Source organism: Anolis carolinensis, chromosome 2 (genome assembly GCF_035594765.1).
Source record: "Anolis carolinensis isolate JA03-04 chromosome 2, rAnoCar3.1.pri, whole genome shotgun sequence".
In the NCBI taxonomy this organism is placed as follows: Eukaryota; Metazoa; Chordata; class Lepidosauria; order Squamata; family Dactyloidae; genus Anolis; species Anolis carolinensis.
The window spans coordinates 107,048,940-107,069,483 of NC_085842.1; the positions used below are offsets into that span (position 1 = coordinate 107,048,940).

A 20,544-nucleotide genomic window follows, 5' to 3' on the forward strand; every position below is an offset into this window, starting at 1 on the left:
CACAACTTTTCCCAGTAGATTCCCATCAAGATACTGGCTAGTTCTAAATTTGCTTACTTAATATATAGGATTACTGTCTAGTCAAACCACATCTGAAGTACTGCAGCCAGTTTTGAGTGCTTCATTTTAAGAAGTACAAAGAGCAACATATGTGGGGAAAGGTTTAGGGAGCTGGGCATGTTCAGCCAGGTGAAAAGAATATTTGGGAGGAGGGGGATAATTACAGCATTTAAATATCTAAAGGACTATCCCAGAGATGAGTGGAGTCTTCCTCTTGCAGCTCCAGAAGATGGGATCATTTGTAATTTGGTTTCAAATTACAGAAGAGTGCATTCAATTGAAAGAAAGATTGATTTGACAGTGGAACCAAGTATCTGGATGGGTGGCAGAGTCTTTCTTTTCTTCTGGATGTCTTCAAAAAGAAGATGGACAAGTTCATGCTGAAGTGCAGTAGTTGATGTTCTTGCACTGAATGATATTTGGATTTGATGGTCTATAATGGGGTTCCCAAACTAAGGCCCGTGGGCCACATGTGGCCCATCAAAGCCATTTATCCAGCCCCTGCAGTGGCGGCTCCCTCCTACTCCGCTGAGGAAGGCACACATGGGTCAAGGGAGGAGGGGAAGGCTCGCACCTTTCCCGCCTCCTCACTCGCACCACACACTCCTTTCCCCCTACCACTGAGGAAGGCGTGCATAGGGTGAGGGAGGAGGGAAAGGCGCACACCTTTCCTGCCTCCTTCCTCACCCGGTGCGCGACATCCAAAGCTTTGCTTGTGTATATAACGGTAATTATTATTTAATTAATTATTAATGATTAAGGGGTGCTTTGCTTGTGCTTTTGGTGCACAAAGGCAGAAAGTGGTTGGACTAAATGGCCCAAGGGGTCTCTTCCAACCCTCTTTATTATTATTGCTATTTATTATTATTATTATTATTATTATTATTATTATTATTATTATTATTATTACTACTATTATCAGTAGTAGTAGTAGTAGTAGTAGTAGTAGTAGTATAAACATTGAGGCTGCATTTGTTCCTGATTTGTTTTTTTGTTTTTTTTTTACTTCAAAATAAGATATGTGCAGTGTGCATAGGAATTTGTTCATAGTTTTTTAAAAACTATAGTCTGGCCCTCCAACTGTCTGAGAACCGTGAACTGGCCCCCTGTTTAAAAAGTTTGGGGACCCCTGGTCTATATGTTCCTTTCCAATTCTGTGATTCTGCTGTCACATGCATTTGCTTATAACTTTGTAGTCAAGGAACATTATTACTTGTCCAGAAGGATCTGCTAAACAGCAGATTATCTTGAGTTGAGATATTTGGCCTTATGCTCTCACTTAACCATAGAAGTCCCTGAATAGACATTGTTTCTCTGACCCATTCCATTCATTTCTCAGTTCCCCTATTTATCCTCATAATAAACCTATGGCTGTATCACTGATGTGGCCTTCATAATCCTAAAGTTATAGTTAGTTGGTTCATATTATAAATATATTCAGGGCTTAATTCTCCTTTTTAGGATGTACATATGAATTCTGTGTATTGGGGGGGGGGGTCAACATTAGTAAAGTGATTGATTGCACAAAGACAGCTATTTTTTTTTAAGTTAAACATCTCTATCTGTTTAACTAATTGCTGCGGAACAATGTGAACTACAAAAACAGTTTTTTTTTACAGGTCCATGTACACAGATTTGTCCAAATGGATCCATGTTTCCTTGAGTAGTGAAGTTTAATTTCCAGGCAATTTCCATCAAGACCAAAGTTACAGTTTGAAGGGGAAAATACGTAGAGGTGTATGCATCTACCATCTACACACATTCCCCAATATTATGGTAGTAAAGAATGTGTAAACTATTTTCCCCCTCTAAATGCTCTGTTCAAAAACAACAATTTCCTACTCATCTCCAAAGCGACTCAACAATAATTTACCTGTAATTAGAAGGCTTATATCCCAGTGTGGTCACAAGTAATTTTTATATGGCAGACATTTATATTCACACTCACCTTCCACCACTGTACATAAAATGTAGTATGACACAGGAATTTTGTGGATTTCTATTCTTTACTAAGGAATGGGTGAAATTTCACAAATAATCCAGGGTTTTACATAGCCCATTGTATAAATAATTGCATCATGGATTAGTTAATATACATGGCATACATACTTACTCACTGTTCAGAGCTCACTCTGAACTGGAGAAATGTTATGATTTAGAATATATATTAGTAGAATTCAGTGGTTAATATAAAGATGAACAAAATAATATTTGCTAAGTATGCTTATTAGGGAGAGAAGGATACATAAATATGTGTCAGTGGTCTAATGAAAAATGTAAGACGACAAATCCAGTTCCAGTCCCAATTTGCTAGACTTTGACTCTAAATATGAACAGGCCCAGATCTCTGTTGGGTGCACATTTCATAATTCTTTAACTTCTGTGTCTTTATCCTATGAAATCCTGGAATTTATAGTTTTGGGGGACGATGACTTAGAATTCTTTAGTGTAATTCCCTGAAGAACAGCAATAGAGCTTTATTCCAGAAAATTATTAATACCTCGTAAAACTACAAATCCAAGCTGAGTTGTTGTGAGTTTTCTGGGCTGTATGGCCTTGTTCCAGAAGCATTCTTTCCTGACATTTCACCCACATCTATGACACGCATCCTCAGAGGTTGAGGGATCTATTGGAAACTAAGTAGGTGAGTTTTATAGATTGTGGAATATCCAGGGTGGGGGAAAGAATTCTGTGTCTGCTTGAGGTATGTTACAAGTTGCCACCTTCATTAGCATTTTAATGGCCCACAGTTTCAAGGCCTGGCTGGTAGCTGCCTGAGGTAATCCTTTGTGGGGAGATGTTAGCTGGCCCTAATTGATTCTTGTCTGGAATTCCCCTTTTTCAGTCTTGCTCTTTATTTACTGTTCTGGTTTTAGAGGGTTTTTTTAATACTGGTAGCCAGATTTTTTTCATTTTCATGGTTTCCTCCAGGCATTCTATGAAATATCAGTTAACATGATATAATTTAGAAAAAATGGCATGATTTTATATAACATGCCAAAAAATCAAGTAGTATAAGAGCTATAACTGGATCTACTCATAAGTACAGACCTACAATGGTTACTCATTTAAACTCCACTGGCGAATTAACAGTAAGAAATTTTTAATACTTGGGAGTATGGTGAGGTAAAATATGAAAAATGATATTTTTTCAGCCCACCTGAAATGAATAGATGCCATATGACTGTATGAATATTGTGAATAATAATAATAATATAATAATAATAATAATAATAATAATAATAATAATAATAATAAATTTATTCTTATATCCCGCCCCATCTCCCCGAGGGGACTCGGGGCGGCTCACAACAATAATAAAAACAGTGACAAATTACACATTGTAAAATCAAACATGAACAGCAGTCATACAATCAATACATACATCACATGTTAAAAACAAGGAGATAAAACAGTTCTAGGCCGAAATAGAGGGCTTCTGTAGCTTCGTGGCAGAAGTACTCAGCAAGGTATCAATAATCATGGTAGAACACTCTCTAATTAAATTAAATGGACAGACAAGTCAACCCCCAAAAATTAATCGTCGAAGGCCCTCTGGAAAAGCCAGGTTTTAAGGCTTTTTCGAAAGGCAAGGAGGGTGGGGGCCTGTCTAATCTCCCTCGGGAGTGAGTTCCAGAGGCGGGGGGCCACAGCGGAGAAGGCCCTCTCTCTCGTCCCCACCAGCCGCAACTGCGAAGGTGGTGGGAGCGAGAGGAGGGCCTCCCCCGAAGAGCGAAGAGATCGTGCAGGTTCATAGGGGGAGATGCGGTCTCTAAGGTAGGTGGGTCCCAAACCGTTTAGGGCTTTGTAGGTGATAACCTGCACCTTGAATTGGGCCCGGAAAACAAACGGCAGCCAGTGGAGCTCCTTAAACAGAGGCGTAGAACGCGCCCTGTAGTTTGCTCCTGTTAGAAGCCTGGCTGCCGAGCGCTGAACTAATTGCAATTTCCGGGCCGTCTTCAAAGGCAGCCCCACGTAGAGCGCATTGCAATAGTCCAGTCTAGAGGTAACTAAGGCGTGAACAATTATTCTGAGTTCAGTTTTTTTTAACTGGTGTCCCTAATAAATGACAGTTGACACAAAGTATATTTCACACTGTAGCATTAGTGTACTGAAAGATAAAGATAAAGAAATATTGCTATGAATGTTGAATTGAATGAGGGTTGTAGGAATATGTTTCTGCAAATATTTTCACATGTTTTAACAATAGTCACTTTTGTAGACACAGAAATCTTGAAGGCTTATTTGATTTCTTTGTCCCAACTGCTTTGTTCATTAGTTTCTTGGCAAGGATGCTGGGACCTTTGTTGGCCTCATCATGTGGTCGTTCCAAGAATTTAGAATTCACACTTTCAAGTTGTTTCATGCACATTCTCATTAATTTCATTGAAATCACACACTCATTTTCTTGGTAAGTAATCACTCTGTGATTGCTCAGTTATTCCATTCTGTAAACACAGATGAGATGTTTGAAAACATGCCAAATTGTAAAGGACATCATCTTTGGAGTTTGCTGTTTCAAATCAATTGAATTGACTATGACAACTGAGCTAGGGACCTCATCACATTGAGGCCAAGAATCTGGGGGACAGCAGTGGGAAACATGGAGCAGTATAACACTGCATTCTCTTACTGTTGTGGATCGTGGGATCCCTAACTCACATTCCCTGGCTTCCCTCCAATTCCTCCCTGGTTTCTTCTTCCTGGGCTCAGTTTCTCTGCACTCTTGGCCTTCTGAAGGCATGGAGCCCAACAGAGCCCCGCAGGAAGTAGCCCTGTGTCATCTGATGGGCTCTGGGGACTCCATGCCAGCAGTGGGCTTGTAGCACATAGAAGATGATTCTCAATTTCAATGTGATGAGGCTGAAAGTTACAGTCCACAAAGACAAAGGTGGGCAGTACACTTCAGGAAGATTCTTGGGTTTGCTCTGGACACAAGCTCTTCAGTTCTGGTGACATCATAATGGTAGCAAGCACCTTTGTTCCACCTCCACTATTTAATAACTCATCAAGTAGAAGATTCTGAGGAAGGCAAAATCTTTCAGACAAAAGTAAACTGCTGCCTGCTCTCCTGGTTTGTCTGTTTTTCCTTCTTAATAAATGTTGGATTTTTAACCACTCTCAGATGTTCATTGGCCATGTTTTTCCTTGTTTACATCTGTGAAATATTATCAGCGTATGAAACAGAGCTCTTTCCTAATGGTAGTACCAGCTACAACCCTCCCAGTGAATCAATTGTTGAATGGTAGTCAACACTTATTAAAAAAAACCCCCATTACTTAAATTGACCTATTTTTGAAATGATTATCAATTAGTTTTAGGCTTCAGACCTCCTTAGCTGTCCTTTTTTTCTGAATGTGTTCTGTATATGTCAAGCAATACACAACCAAAGTGGCACCCTGCTTTCTGGTAGTACTAGTGAACTGGAATTATTTATTTATTTATTGGACTTGTATACCACTACTCCCAATTTGGCTCGGAGCGGTTTACAGAAATAGATTAAACAATACAATTGGCTTTAAATAACAATAATAACAGAACATAACCCCAAGTTTTTCACCCATCGAAAGCTTGTCGGAAGAGAAAGGTTTTACAGGCTTATAGTGGCAAACCAGGTTGTATTAATTTCTACATATAAATATTCAGTCAAATTCCATTTTTGCACAATCTAAATGTGCCCATTATATAGCATGATTTAATGAAGTAGCTGGGGCATCATTGGAATCAAAATATATACAGTAAATTGAACAGATGTGTGTGTGTGTGTGGGGGGTTCTACAGTGAATAAAAGTTGTTTAATGAAAGTATTTCAGAATGTTTTCCCTGAATGACTGGAAGTGTGCCTTAGGCTAAGAATAATAGCTCTGTGATGAAGCCTCTGTAAATCTGAAATTTCTACATTCCTTTTTGTGTGTGTGTGTGTGCAGTTAAAACAGTTAGTGTTGATAAACCTCTTAACTGATGCTGGATCTGGTATGTTAGGATCTCAGTTGTTTCAGATGCCTGGGTTTGTTTTCTTCAATTCTATGCACTTTGGCTTAGTAATTGTTTTGGGGAACAGTTTAACAAGCAACGTGATATTTTTCCTTGTTACCTTTCCATTCATCTATTGAGACTGCTGAGGTCTGTAGAATGTGTTAACAAGATAACAGGCATGTTGACTGCTGAGACATCTGATCACCTGCAGAGTTTTCATATCTAACACAATTGAAACACGTTTTGTTCAAGCAGATGTGATGGCTGCATGGGCCTCTGTACTTTGCGTAAAGAATGTGAGTATAAATGTGCTCAAATATAATCAGAAGCAACACAGATCCAGCCTCTGAGCTGTGGTGAAGTTCATGTGAGGACAGCTTGTCTACAGTTTTCATACATTTAAAGGAGGACTTATTCTATGCAGTAGAATCTGTTTATTTTAAAAGGAAAGAGCTATACAGCTGATCTCCACTTCCTCTGATTCATCCATTCCCCGACTCCTTTACCCACTTTCTTTCTTTCTCATGCTATTTTTCTTCATATAATCAAAACAGATCCTGAATTGGAGTGTCACATTGCCATCGAAGGTAAAAAGTGCTGGATGTTGAAATCAATGCAACATTGAAAATTGAACACAGCTGAGGGTCTGGTGTAACATTTTTCATGTCCTCTCCCCTGTTCCACTCAATTGTTCCTAATCTTTTCTTTTTAGTTATGTCACTTTCTGTTCACACAATCTGTCATCTTATCTAGCCTCTTGGAAAACCAATAGGCACACTCACAGTCAGATCTCTCAGCTGGATGACAAAAGAAACTATATCCAGTCAGCTGCTATCTCTCCTCTAAGATCTTCCTGCAGTGTAACTGGTTAGACAAAGGAAATGTAGGCCTGTGACAATTGCTATATTGTCTGTCTGTCTTTCTGTCTATCTATGTATCCAACAGCATCAGTGTCATCAACACCTTCTCTCCTACAATGCCAGCTAATTTATTCTCACTAAAGCCAGTAAGGTAATTTTGCTGAGAGGTTGTATCTGACCCAAGATTACTCTGCAAGTCACCAATACCTCTTTTTTTTAATGCCTTTTATCATTTTAAGTATGATTGCCTTTTCTACTGAGTTGCATCATTTCATATCATCTCATGATATGGCCAGAATATGACAGCCTCGGTTTGGTCATTTTCCCTTCTAGGGACAGTTCAGGCTTAGTTGATTGATTTTTTTTTAGCAGTTTGTGGTATCCTTAGAGCCCACCCCAGAAATGGAAGCATTACTTCCTGGTTGAAACAGGTTTTGGTTTGGCCTAAAAGATGAAGAGCAATTGGCTTTCCTGTGGATAACCAGAAGGTGTGCTTTTTGTTTTGTTTTGTTTGGTTATTTTGTGTCCCCCCTCCCCTAATATGTCAGACAAGGATGAGAATAATTTCTGCCTGCTAGCTATAATTGTGTCTTTCCTGGAGACTTACCATAGATTAGCAACTGTGACATGAATACACAGATACCTATCACCAGTGCTCTAGAGAGTGTAGGGATGTTGTGCTCTAGAGAGTTTAGGATGTTGTTGTTGATGATGATGATGATGATATGATGATAATATGATAATGAGGACTGTGGAAAGCATGTTAAAGTATACCACCTTCCATGGTGCAGCAAGTTGCAGCTGCTTGACTTTAGGTAGTTGGCCACATTACTGTAATTTTTATGACAAAATAGGACTCTGAACTTGGATCCCTCTGTCCAAGTCTAGCACTTCTCCTAACTTTACTCTTAACTTTATTGGTTCACATAGTCAATGGTTACTATATAAATGTTGTCAAAGATGGCAAACAATGATAGTGAAGCAATTCAACAATTAATGATTCATTTGCATAATATTAAAATGTGTACAATATATTTCATTTGTATTTTATACAAAATAATATGCAAATTAAGCTACCTTCATTTGGGAAACTGAAATATGGGGACCCTTATCACATCCCTACTGGGATAATCTGACAGGGTTTACATTATGTATCATATCAGATGTTTGTAGAAATATTAATATACATTATTAATAGCATTGTTATAACTAAGATTATATTAATAGTAAAATTAAGAATGGGTGTGAAATGATTTTGCTAAGTCAAGTGATGCTAATGTCACTTATTCAAGAGCAATTATTAGTGTCATGAAGCAGCATCAGAAATGAAAACTGTTTTCAGGGACTGTAATATTGTTCTCCAAGATTATATTTAAAGCTGCTTGTTAAATGAGGCTGCAGATCTGAACAGACTGATTGGGAAGAAAATTATTTTGAACACAATGCAAAGGGCTCTTGTAGCACCTTTAAGACTAACTGAAAGAGAGTAATTGGTAGCATATATTTTCCTAGATTTAAGCCTTTTTCATCAAATTAATTATTTTGCACACAGTGGGAAATGTATATTGTTCTACGGAGAGTAAAGCTATTTCCCATGTAAACAGAGGCATATAATTAAATTTTAGTGGCTTTATTCAAGTTCCCTTTTCTTAATAGATTTTTATTGTTTAATCAATAAATGGCAGTACCTATTGGCTGATATCCTGCATTATTAGTCATAGCCACAATGATGGAGATCTGTCATTATTGTTATACCATTGAAAAAAATACTATCATTCCAGCCTGACAGTATTTCAGCTGAAGGATTTCTGAGTGCTGTGGATCAGGGAAATGGAGTCTGATGAGAACAAGCTACTGGAGAGATTGCTTGATTCCCTGACACAACTGTTTGGACTTTATCAGTCAGAGCTAGTGAAAATGAGGGAAAGCAGGGAAAATTATCATGTTGCATGTAGAATCATATTTTTTGCAAGGGATTCTGCCTTTAAAGAAGATTAAGAATGTACTTACTCCATCACTCAGGATCACTTCCTCCCACCTCAACCATCTACTTTGAGGAAACCCAATGTACCATTCTTACAACAGATACCACTTCTAGGATACTTGACTTTCCCTCTCAGTCCTGTTACTTTAGAGGAGGCTCGAGGCACAATTCTTAAGAATGCCCATTCCTCCACATCACTGAAACAATTCAACAAAGATGAATCTGACAGATGCCATCCCAAGTGTTTTTAAGCGCTTTCATCCATTTCTAGGCACATCAAGAACTCAGAAGAGGATTTCTTCCCAGCTTTGGTTCCCTCCACATTTCTCACACAGTTCACTGACAGATGACGGCTGGAGGTCTATCTGTGTCATATGATGGGCTCTGTAGTACTTTGTCTATGAACTGTTTTAGAAGTGTGTGAAAACAGGGGAGAGAAGAGGGGACTTGCATGGTATGGAGCCCTCTGTCTCAAGGCAACATGCAACCATGCTGTAGTTTTCATTTCCCAGTGCCTCAGTCTTCAGCTTCTCATAAAACCTTTCAGCTGAAGTGCTTCCATACTGAAAGAGTAGATTTGGGGCTCATGTTCAACTGGTAATGACTGAATATAAATCCCCAGGCTTACAATCATAAATCCGTCTTACAATCTTGTAACTACTGTACAGAATAGTACCTATGTTTTCTCCTGAGTAAGATGCATTCACATTCTAGAATTAATACAGTTTGACTCAACTTTAGCTACCATGGCTCAATGCCATGGCAGCTAAAGTTGTAATTTTACAAGGTCTTTAGCTTTTTCTGTCAGAGAGTGCTGGTATCTCACCAAACTATAAATCTCATGATTCCATAGCATTGAGCTATGGCAATCAAACTAGTGTCAAACAGCAATAATGCTACAGTGTAGCTGCACCACAAATGAAAAACAAAAAAGAGGGAGATATTCAGAACTTTAAACTACAAAATACAATCAATAGGCAATAATATACAATACACCGGATATTTAAATAGATGAGATGACAGTAGATCAGGTGCCTAAATGTTATCCCCAGAGTTTTTCAGGCAGTAAAGATTTGTCAGGAGTGCAAAAAAAAAATATTGTGATACAAGGGCATTATACATCCAATTCAGATTACAACAGTTCAGTATTGTTTCAGACCTCTGTTTTGTGTATTAAATTTTAATTTAATTTAATTATTGAATTTGTATCCCACTTCTCTCTCAAAGTGGGATTCAATGTTTTAAGATGCTTTTAGCCTTTGAATTGTTGTAATGATTTTCAAACTTCTGAAAATTGATTTTATTTTACAGATGTATGACTATATGGCAGGATATAAATAAAGTAATACATAAACAATTAGAGAATGGTGTGGACATTGCTCCTATATCTCAGAATTTCCAAAGGAAGCAGTGGTGGAGCACTGCTGTCCCCCTAGAGATTGCTGGAGTATTGCTGGTGGTGAAGCATAAGGAGAGGAAAGTTTAACTTCACCAGGGCAACCATACATTCCTTATCCCTGATTTGAAATTCCCTAATGGCCAGACCCAAAGGCATCATCTTCTCTTCAGATCATATCCTGCTTCTAGAAACATGAGGATTATTTTTTACAAGTACAAGAAATGTAGGAAAGAGAAATATATAGAGAGTGAGAAGCATACAAATCTCTAAAAGGAATATAACAAATGCACTGTGAACAATGTGTGATTTTGCTGTAATGTTCCAGATTTTCCCCAAACCACAGCAGGAGAGAGATGAGAGAAATGGTGTTAACTCCAGGAACTCAATTAAGGCCAACAAAATCAGACATGGGTCCTGAAGGGAGAAGTGGGTGATGCAAGCAAGAATACTTGGGCATGCCCTTTACAGTGGGAAGCAGGGAGAAATGTCCATGGTGCTAAGGGAAGGCAATCCAGGAGAGGCTACCAAGAAGTATGCTGAGGGTTTACAGCAATGTAGTGGAAGCTGCTTCTGTATGGGACAATTTTCACCTCAGCCTATCTTGTCAGAACCCATATTAGTCAAAAGAGTCTATTGACCTGCAGGGAGGAAACCAGGAGAGCAATCGAGACCAGTAAGTTTCATTCTCCTGGGCTTTTTTCATTTAGGATCTGTTGTGAAACTCACAAACTGATGGAATTCACATCTTCACATTTCTTTATAGAAGCCTAATCAACAGAAAGTCTGACAATACATTATGCTTTGGGGAAAGAGCATTCTGTTTAGTGCTTAGGATTTATGTACAGTCTTCTGTTTTACTCTTTGCAACAGTAGGACATCAATGTCTCAATGTGGGCCCAGAAGATGGTAGAACAGAGACAATTTTACTCCCCCCCTTCTGCCTATGGATCACTGATGTTTTATGGATTAGATGTGGTCCATGTTGACAGGCATCCCTTGACATATGTGCACTTGTGTTTCTATTTGGCCAGGGAACAGGGAACCATTCTGTAAGTCTTTGCTGTGTGTCTAAAATCCCCCTGGCAGCTGCCAGTCCCTACAAAATTCTGCTGTTGCTGCTGCTTACCAAGGGGAGCGGACTGCTCTGGACTCCTGGGGGAAGCAAAAGGAGGGCACCTTGCATCTATGAATGTACCCTGCTGAGCTGAAACAGATTGCTTTTTAATCATCTGAATTGCCTTACTCATCCTTTCCCTTCCCACTGGCAAGCAGTAACAACAGGAGTCACTATGGTGGTGAAGAGGACACAGAATTGTGTTTGTGAAGAATTATGCTTTTCTTGCGCAATCTAATTATGTACTATAGCTTCCTTTATCTTGTTTTAGCTTTGCTTTCTGCTTTGTGTTTTGTTTGTTAAGGTGGTATCTGCAGGTAATGGGAAAAATACACCTGTAACCAGCAACAGGTAGCTGCTTACAATCATAAAGGGACTGCAAGTGCCTGTTACATAATTTTCATATTAGATTTAATACAATAGTCGTGCATTAATTTCAGTGCCATATTTTCCTTTAATATGTGCCACTTATAGCATAAAAACATTGCTTCGGTTTCTCTGTCTAGAACTAAACTGAAAGACTTCCACTCTTTTCAGAATGGAAATTATTGCCAAGAGATACAAACGAGTCCAGTCATTGCTTTAAAGTACGGAACTTTTCATTTTGTAGCCTGAGGGAGTATGCCACGCAAACTACCATTCCTTTTTAATTTTAATTTTACACACAGGAAATTCATTCACCACCCTTCCAAGCAACTACATTTCTTTGAAAGAGGTTTAATTTTTTTTTCAGAGGTACTGTGTCAGATTTTGGCACAGCTGCCTGTCTTTGACTGAGCAAGTTGGAGACCTCCAATGATTAAGCCTTGTTCAGCATGACAGCTTGTGAACTCAGCATGGGATAGTTTTAAATTCCAGCTTCAGGAATGCAGATCTCAGACATTTAGTGCAGTGCAGTGCAGTGACTCAGCACAGAAGGAGCCCAAATCACGCTTGGTTTTAGAGAGTGTGTTTCATAGTCTTGCCTGCATGAAGTTACATACTGTCCTTCATGTCACCCGATGTCATGCTTGTGGATGTGATGAACTACAAATCCCATCATACTTCTGTACTTTTTTGCTAAATGAGCTTTACTGTGATTCTTTGCCTTTGGTTAGTGTATGTCTGGCTGAAAGGCAGAATATAAGAGAAGTGATGGTGTTGTTGGTTGGAAGTGATGGGAGTTTTCTCCTAAGGTTTTGAATTAAGAAAAGCTGATTTACCACTTCATCACATAACTTAAATTCCACTGAGTTCTACACTTAAAATCTTGTATTCTGTGGGTCCACTACATTCATTTTGGTTAAAGTGCAGTTTTTGAGACTTTTAAATGTTGAGGGCAGCATTTTTCCAACGTATCAGGAAGAGGTGAGGAAATGGATTTTTCTCAAAACTCCGGATGTTTTGCCAAATTTCTAATGAAGTAGCACTTGTTGCTCTCAGGATAGAATCACCCAATTTGTGGGAGGAGAAATTGCGGGAGGAGTCAAGATAAACTTTTTTGGACAATTTTCTTTTGCTCCCTAAGCAGGAAGGTTTGGTTGTAAGCTACCTCATAACGTTTCTACATTGCAAAAAATATATATAGCCTTTTAGGGTACCCTTTTCCTTCCTTCCATGATTTGTCTGTATCCTCTGTTGGGAGTTCCAGTGCTGCTGCTGTTCCAAATGGGGTTGCCTCCCACCCCTTCTCTCTCCCTTTCCCTCTTTGCTGTTGGGAATTGTGGGAGTTGTAGTCCAAAACACCAGCTGAGCTTCTGCTACTGCTGATCCAAATGGGATTCCCTCCTGCCTCTTTTCTCTCTCTCCCCCTCTCTGTTGCTGGGAATTGTAGGAGTTGTAGTACCAAAAAGCACCAAGAGAGATGGTGGGCGGGGCCAAATGTCTGCAGTGTGGAAAACTCTTCATTGAAAAATATGCAAGACAACTGAGTGCATTAAACAGTGTGATTGTAATTTTCGCAGATTCACTGTTTTGCGGTTTTTCAATAAACTCTAAAATAATATTATAAATAATAAAAATTACAATTTACAGCCTAAGGAAGGAGATGCCGAAGGGAGAGAAAAAGAGCCCAAGCAGCAACAGGAGGAGAAGGAGGCAATTTATCAAAACACGATTGGTTGATAAAGACTTAAAATAGTGTATAACTACTAAAATAATGTATAAATATTAAAATAAATATAGTGCCCCAACGTCGCAGATTTTCACTTATTGCGGGTGGTCCTGGAACATAGCCCCCACAATAAGTGAGGGAACACTGTATTCAGTCCACTCAAGGAGCCAGACGATAGCTCTTCCTCCATCTGACTCCAGGATGAGGGGGAAAATCTATTCCCTACCTCATGTAAAATGAGATCACCAACTGAGTTCAGAGGCAAGTTGATCTTACACTAATTCACTTAGGCAACCTCATGGCTGAGTGTGGATTTGAACTTGAGTCACACTGATCCTTGATTAATACATCAGCCATTACAATATGGGATTCGTGCATATATGGAGATAAGGATAGGGCATGTATGATGCCTACTCTCTTTAGCATAAACCACCAAAGGCAAGAGAGGAGTCTTGAATGAGATTTTCCTCCTTCTTGCAGGGGGTTGGACTGGATAGCCGGGGAGGTCTCTTCCAACTCTATGATTCTATGATTCTGTGATTATTTGAGAAAAAAAAGAAGATTCTTTTGGCACAGTTGGGTCTATATTTGTGTCAGAATGTCCAGCTGTAAAAAGGAGGAAAGTCACATTCTTTTTAAAAAATTTCATTTTCAACAGACCTGTGGCTAGCCCAGAAGCTAATGAGATCCAACCACTTCAGAACCAGGAAAATAAATGAATGAGAACTATGCAGTGTACCTTGGCAGAAAACAACCCTTACCTGCCCTCATATACTCAGTGGAAAACTACAGCCAAGCTGCCACAATTGTTTGATTGATGGGAGCCAGAGAAATAAGCGGATCAAATTGATGGATTCCATGCTGGTTTACAATATTAGAAAATGCTTTTCAAGCAGTCTGCTGAGTGTGTGTAGAAATGGCCATCATATTTCAAATATCAAAGCAAAAAGCTGAAAACTCCTATTAACAATATTTCCTGTACAATGAAGCTGGGTAGGGCCTGTTTCCATTAAATACCTTCAAAAATCTATGTTAAGTCTCCTTGATCACTTCTGCCCTACTTGTGTTCCCTTGTTTCTTAGGATAACATCTCTATTTAACTGTGTCTCTATATTTTTGGTTTCCATGGATCTCATCATGTCTTCAAAAGTGATTTGTAGTATTTTTCAAAGGCAACACTTATAGAATTCCTCAAAAGACCTATTGAAACAATTTCTTCATAACTGTCCTTAGCACTGATAGGTCCCATCTGCTTGCCATAAAGGTGTTAAAGTTTAGGCACTTCTTAGAAAAAAAGATGACAAGCCTAGTCCAACACTTATCTACTTTGTTTAAAAACCATGCTTTTAAGAGTCAGGACTTCTCTGAGCCTTGATGGGAGAATTTGTCAGTTTCAGTTTCTCCAATTTCTGTTAAATTTCAAATTTGTTTTATCTTGTATCTGAAGGTATCTGCCAAATTTGGAAAATCCTTATTATACTCAAAATAAAATGGAACCCATCTACAGTAAAAGGAAACTGTTGCAGGGAAAACTGACCATTTTATCCTTTGCTCCTGAGATTACTTACTATCAGTAGTAACAACACACACACAATACTTTATGCTCAGAGATTTTGAATGCATGGTGGACTTCATGGGATCGAATAATCCCTCTGAGTCCGCTGATGGAAGCAGTTCCATAGCAGAATACTACCTATGCAATATTGAGTTGCTGTCATTATTTCTGTTGTCACTGTCATAATCATGTATTATTGTATGAGGAGGTGAGGACTAGACAATAAATGTAGCCTGGAAAAGGGGATGCTTCAGAATGACTCACTCTGAGATAGTCAATCTCAAGTCAGTTGAGGAACAGGCAGAAAGGGGACCCAAAGAGAAGGAGATCACTATCTGAAACACATGTATAAAGAAGGGGGCAGTGAATATTGTATTGAAAGGAGCTATGCTTCAGCAAAAGAAAAGAAAAGAAAAGAAAAGAAAAGAAAAGAAAAGAAAAGAAAAGAAAAGAAAAGAAAAAGAGTAAAAGCAGGTCTGTGTGCATAATGGCATGATTCTTTCCACATAGTCAACCTATTTCTCCCATGAAGTTGGAGACAATTTTACTTAATTATCTAACTGGTTTATATCATGAAAGGTACACATGATGTGTCAGCATTTAATTTGCACTCACAAAGTGTATCCACATGAAGATGATGTTGTCAATTTATTCAAATATTGCCTAGAAAAGTGTTCATGCACTCCCTAAATCAATTACTAAAAGAGAATGACACTGTATATCACACAGAACAAGCTACAGATTTTGCAATCTGAAGCAGAACAAGAAATGATGCTGTTGTCCCATGTGAGCCAGGTTGTCCATTACCCACAAATAATAAATATGCAACCCCCAAAATAACCCCCAAAAGCAAACCACCAACAAAAGAAACAAAGTGAATAACTGACAAATTGCTGTCTATTCATTACCTCTCATATCTGAAGTGGGCCCTTTACCTTTCCTAACAATAGTACTATACCCTGGTATAGTATGATTTTATTAAAGTTTGTGGGGTCTTTCCAAAACAATTTTTTCACTTTAAAAATTAGATTTTGTTAATTAGTTTAGTTGTTTTACATGATGAATCACTACATTATTTACAGACCAAGCACTGACTATTTTATTTGAGAAATTCTCATGAAACCTGCTTTCAGGCTAAAGTTGAAGCATCCTTCATACTGAAATTCTTTGACTCATTTAAAAAAGCAAATGACAGTTTTATTTTTCTGGCTCAAATTCACATTTTTTTTCTTATCCTCTCTTGTTTCTACATGAACAAAAACTTTAACAATGCTTTGCAACTTATGGAATTGCCAAATTTCACACTCTCCTTAAAAAACATACACAAGAAGAAAAGGATCAAGTCCTTGACGGCCCCATCCACAGGCACTAAAATTCAGCTTGAGGTTGATGTGTCCACAAAACCCCCTATCCCCTCTTCCCCCTACACACAATGAGAGTTCCAACTCACCTCCACCCAGAAATAGTGTGATGAAAAGAAATACCAATTCCAGCTTTAAAACCCATAGGATCCTTTCTGTGTATAAATCAGGCACAACAAGCATCTGAATGCTAAATACAAAGGACAAATATAAAAGGGCTGAAGCTGGAGCAGTCGGATTAAAAAAGCAGCCTCCCACCAACAACAAAAACAGCTAGTTTTACAGCCTTGCCCACCATTTTACAGCCTTTTAAGCCCTTTACAGCCTATGAAGCTAGCCTGAGAAAGTTTTTTTCCCTGCCATTAGGTAAGGGAAAAAATCTTGGATTTCAATGGAGCCAGTCCAGGTGGTGGGAGCTTATAACTGGTTCTGTGTAGGCACCCCAGGACAAACTGGATCTCTTAATTCCATAGTCTGCTCTGGATTAAATAACTGTGTGGGAGCAGCCTGTGTCTTACAATTAAAAGCAGGGTGTCCTTTTAGTTGCTTGCTTGCTTTTGCTGTAACTATATGGGAGAATAGATAACCAGAGACACAAGGAGTGTGCCTCCACATGGAAAAGATTAGATTTGTAGCAGTGCTAATGCAAGGGGCAAGTTACAGCATCAATGAGGCAGCTATTACTTGAGGCATTTTCAACTCTAAGGTTGAGTATCCCTCAACCTCTAATGATAATAAATCTCACTATGTGCATAACCTTTGGTCTAGCAATGAGAAAATCCCCTATGTTTTTAATGATGTGAGGGTCATAAGTCAATGTTTACATATTCCCTGTTTGAAAGCTCTGGCTCACACTTGAAAGTTGCTTTGAGAAGGCTTCTGGGGAATTTGGGTCATAGTTTGCAAGATTACATGCTGTCAGTTACCCTCCAGCATCATTAGCAAGTAAGGATTTAATAACAGCTCCATTTGTTATTACATCTGTTTTGCTTTGTGCTGCCAACCTCCCCCACTCAAAAAAAAGTGTTTCATTAGGTACTGTGACAGACAGTGGCAGCAGGCACGGCAGCTCAGTAAAGACGAGAGAGAGTTGCCACCTCTTCAAAGGAAGCATCATCTGCTGCTTTCTTTCTTTTCCTAATGAAAAGCTATTTGGGAAAGCAAAATAGAGCTCCGAACACTTGTGCCAGAGGAGTGTAATTGCCTTTGTCCATTAGCAAAGTACAAAAACCCTTCCTCTGTTTCTTTGTTGCTCAAACTAACCTATCACCTTTGAAATCTGAAAGGCATTTGTTGTGTTCTGAAAACTCAGCAGGAGAAAGATGCTAAGCAAACAGAATAAAGGATGATAAGTCTGCCTCCTGTATTTTGTAGATGTTTACGCACACATGTACATCTCAATTATGTCCAATTCTGAAACAAGAGGTTCAAAGTGTCTCCCTTCCCCTGCAGTCAGCTCCTTGGACTTCCAATATTTATGAGCTTTACTTCTCCACATAACTCCACATTTCTGTGTCTCTACTTCCTTTTCCACATTCACAATTCCACCTGTGTCTCTTAATTCACATTTCATCTCCCTCTCTCCTCTCTCTCGATCTCTCTTCTCTGTCAGCTTGTGTTTCATTGCTGTGTGTCTTCAATTCATTTTTTACTTATGCTAACCCTAAGGCAAGGCTGTCGTGAGGTTTTCTTGGCATGATTTGTCCAGAGAAATGTTACCTTTGCCTTCATCTGGGGTTGAGCAAGTGTGATTTGCCCAAGGTCATACAGTGGGGTTCCATGGCTGAGCTGAGATTCAAACCCTGGTCTCTAGAATCACACTCTACCATTGAAACCACTATACCATGCTGATTCTGTTTGACAGCTGCCTTGTGATTCTTCTACCTCTCTGTGGGCAGTTCTATATGGACACAATATCTTAGGGCTAATCTGGAGTGTTCAGCCCTAGCTTGGTTATTACAGCCAGCCCTCACTGTGGAGTCAGGAAGGAGTCCTGGTTATCTGGTGGTGCCAAACCATGTTCAGCACTGCTGGGCAGCCAACAATTATAAATAATTAAGGCAGCCACATTTAGACAACTGGCAGAAGGGGTTTTGTACTATGCACCTTCATTTTTTTAAAGTACAGTAAACACCTTTGTGTGTTTGTGAATCAAGCATCACAAAAATGCCCAAATTTCAAAATGTGCATACACTAATCATTCATTTTAGAAATCTTTCATGTAAAAAATGAGAAAACTCAGTATATGGAGCTATGGAACACTAAAAAAAATAAACATTATCCTGAAATATTGCTTCCAAATATTTTCAGTCCTTTTATAGCTAGTATCAGATATGTCTTTTATTTTATTTCATAAATAGTATTACAATTGCAAAGGGGGTATAAGCACTGTGAGACATGACAACTTTAAAGGGCTTTTTGAAAGCCTCTGTGGAGAAGGGACAGACTGTTTAAATCAGCCCTAAATTCAAGCAAATTATGCCACATGAAATTGTCGCTGCAAATTATAACTTCAGTGAGTTGCTTGGCTGTGGAGCTAATTTGAAAGCTGGGATATGATGTTCCCAGAAAGCCATTCATAAAATCCATGACTGGGTCTCATTTCACTTGCCAATCTCTTTCCTTCAGCCTTCTGAAAAGTAACCAATTTCATGTTCCTACAAGTTCATGAACCCCTGTAATGAGCTGAAATCCATAAGGCAGTGAAACAAGTCATAGCAGCACAGCATTCCAGACCAAACATTCCAACAAATCATGCTGATCTGATCATTTTCTGAGTGGGAGAGAGAGGCTGACCTCTCAGTTCTTGTCCTCTGTCACACCAGCTAATGTGTTTGCCCTTGAGATGTAGCCATAGCCTTTCCACTGAGCAATCTCAAAAAACCTACTGTGTCTGAACACAAAAATCACATCTAATCATGACGGTTTGAAACATCAGTTGTGAGGTCACTGCAGAAGGACAGATACATAGAAAGGGCACTTGGTTAGTTTGTGTCTGTCAGTCCACCTGTCATTTTCAATCTCTTAAAAGTACTTGTTTGTAATTATATATAATTAATCTATGTGGTTGTTCACAGTGCTACCAAACACGAATGGCAATTGATCAAAGTAACACCATTAGTTTGACTTAACCATTCCTTATTATATTTTTAAAATCTTTTTTTCTAACAGAAAAGCTTCATTAAACTTTGCCATGAGAATATACTTTTGGTGCTTATCAACAAATAAATGGCATATTTATCTAAAACAGAGTCTAAATGTTGAATGGTTTCCATCAACCATTTTTGTGGGAAAGAAGGATGCAGTACTAACAGTGATTCCATGTTTACATAGGCCACATAAAAGACTCTCATCTTAAACCTGCTGCAAACAATCCACACAATATGGTCAGTTCTATAGCAAGGGTTCTTCTTTCTTTAATCTATCTTTAATCTATCACAAGAGGAACTGCAGGTTACTCTGGAGCTCTGATCATCACTTCTGATGATCACATGGCTGTGATGTCACAATAAGCGATGTCACCAGCAAGGCTCTGCTGGAAAGCTGCTTCTGGCTGGTAAAATGGTGGTGACATCAGCCCGCAGGAGAACAGGACACCTGTACCAATGCACTGTCATCCCTGCCAACTATCTGGACTGCAAAACAGCCTCAGAATGCTTCCTCACCAGCATGTATAGCTCTCCCATGGTGTATCAAGGGCAGGTCCAGAACAGTCTACTCCAGATTATTTCACCTGAGACATTATCCCATGGGTTTAACTAGCGCTAATTAAATCAGCCTAAAATGAGTATTCTCTTTTGATATGTGTTAGCTCAATTTCTGAGTAATTTTGGGTACGGGAAATATTTTTTCCCAAAAACAATCTTTGCAAAATATATATATGATCTGAAAAGAAACCAGAGTACTGGCCATTGGCCATAATAAAGTGAACTTGAACTACAATCTTTGCTTTTTCTCTGTTCTCTACCTTTATACTTCTGTGGATGAGATTGGTCAGCATGTCACATGGATTTGGAAGCACTCTGTTTGTGGTGGGGCACTACATTTAAAACATTTAAAGTAGCTAAGTCTGTTGGTTTCGTTATTGCTTCTACATGCTGCCCTGAGTCCCAATCACTGGCTTTCACTCCCTGGTGTGTTCAA

General features: G+C 38.9%; 1 protein-coding gene and 1 long non-coding RNA gene across 4 annotated transcripts in view; both read left to right on the forward strand.

The window, feature by feature from the left end:
• The window catches only part of fstl4 (follistatin like 4), a 638,776-nt gene that overhangs the window by 244,174 nt on the left and 374,058 nt on the right, over positions 1-20,544 (forward strand). The window lies entirely within an intron of this gene.
• Positions 1,021-15,501, forward strand: LOC134296172 (uncharacterized). Its single transcript, XR_010002752.1, has 2 exons — positions 1,021-7,047; positions 14,144-15,501. It is a non-coding gene; the product is annotated as an uncharacterized LOC134296172 (long non-coding RNA).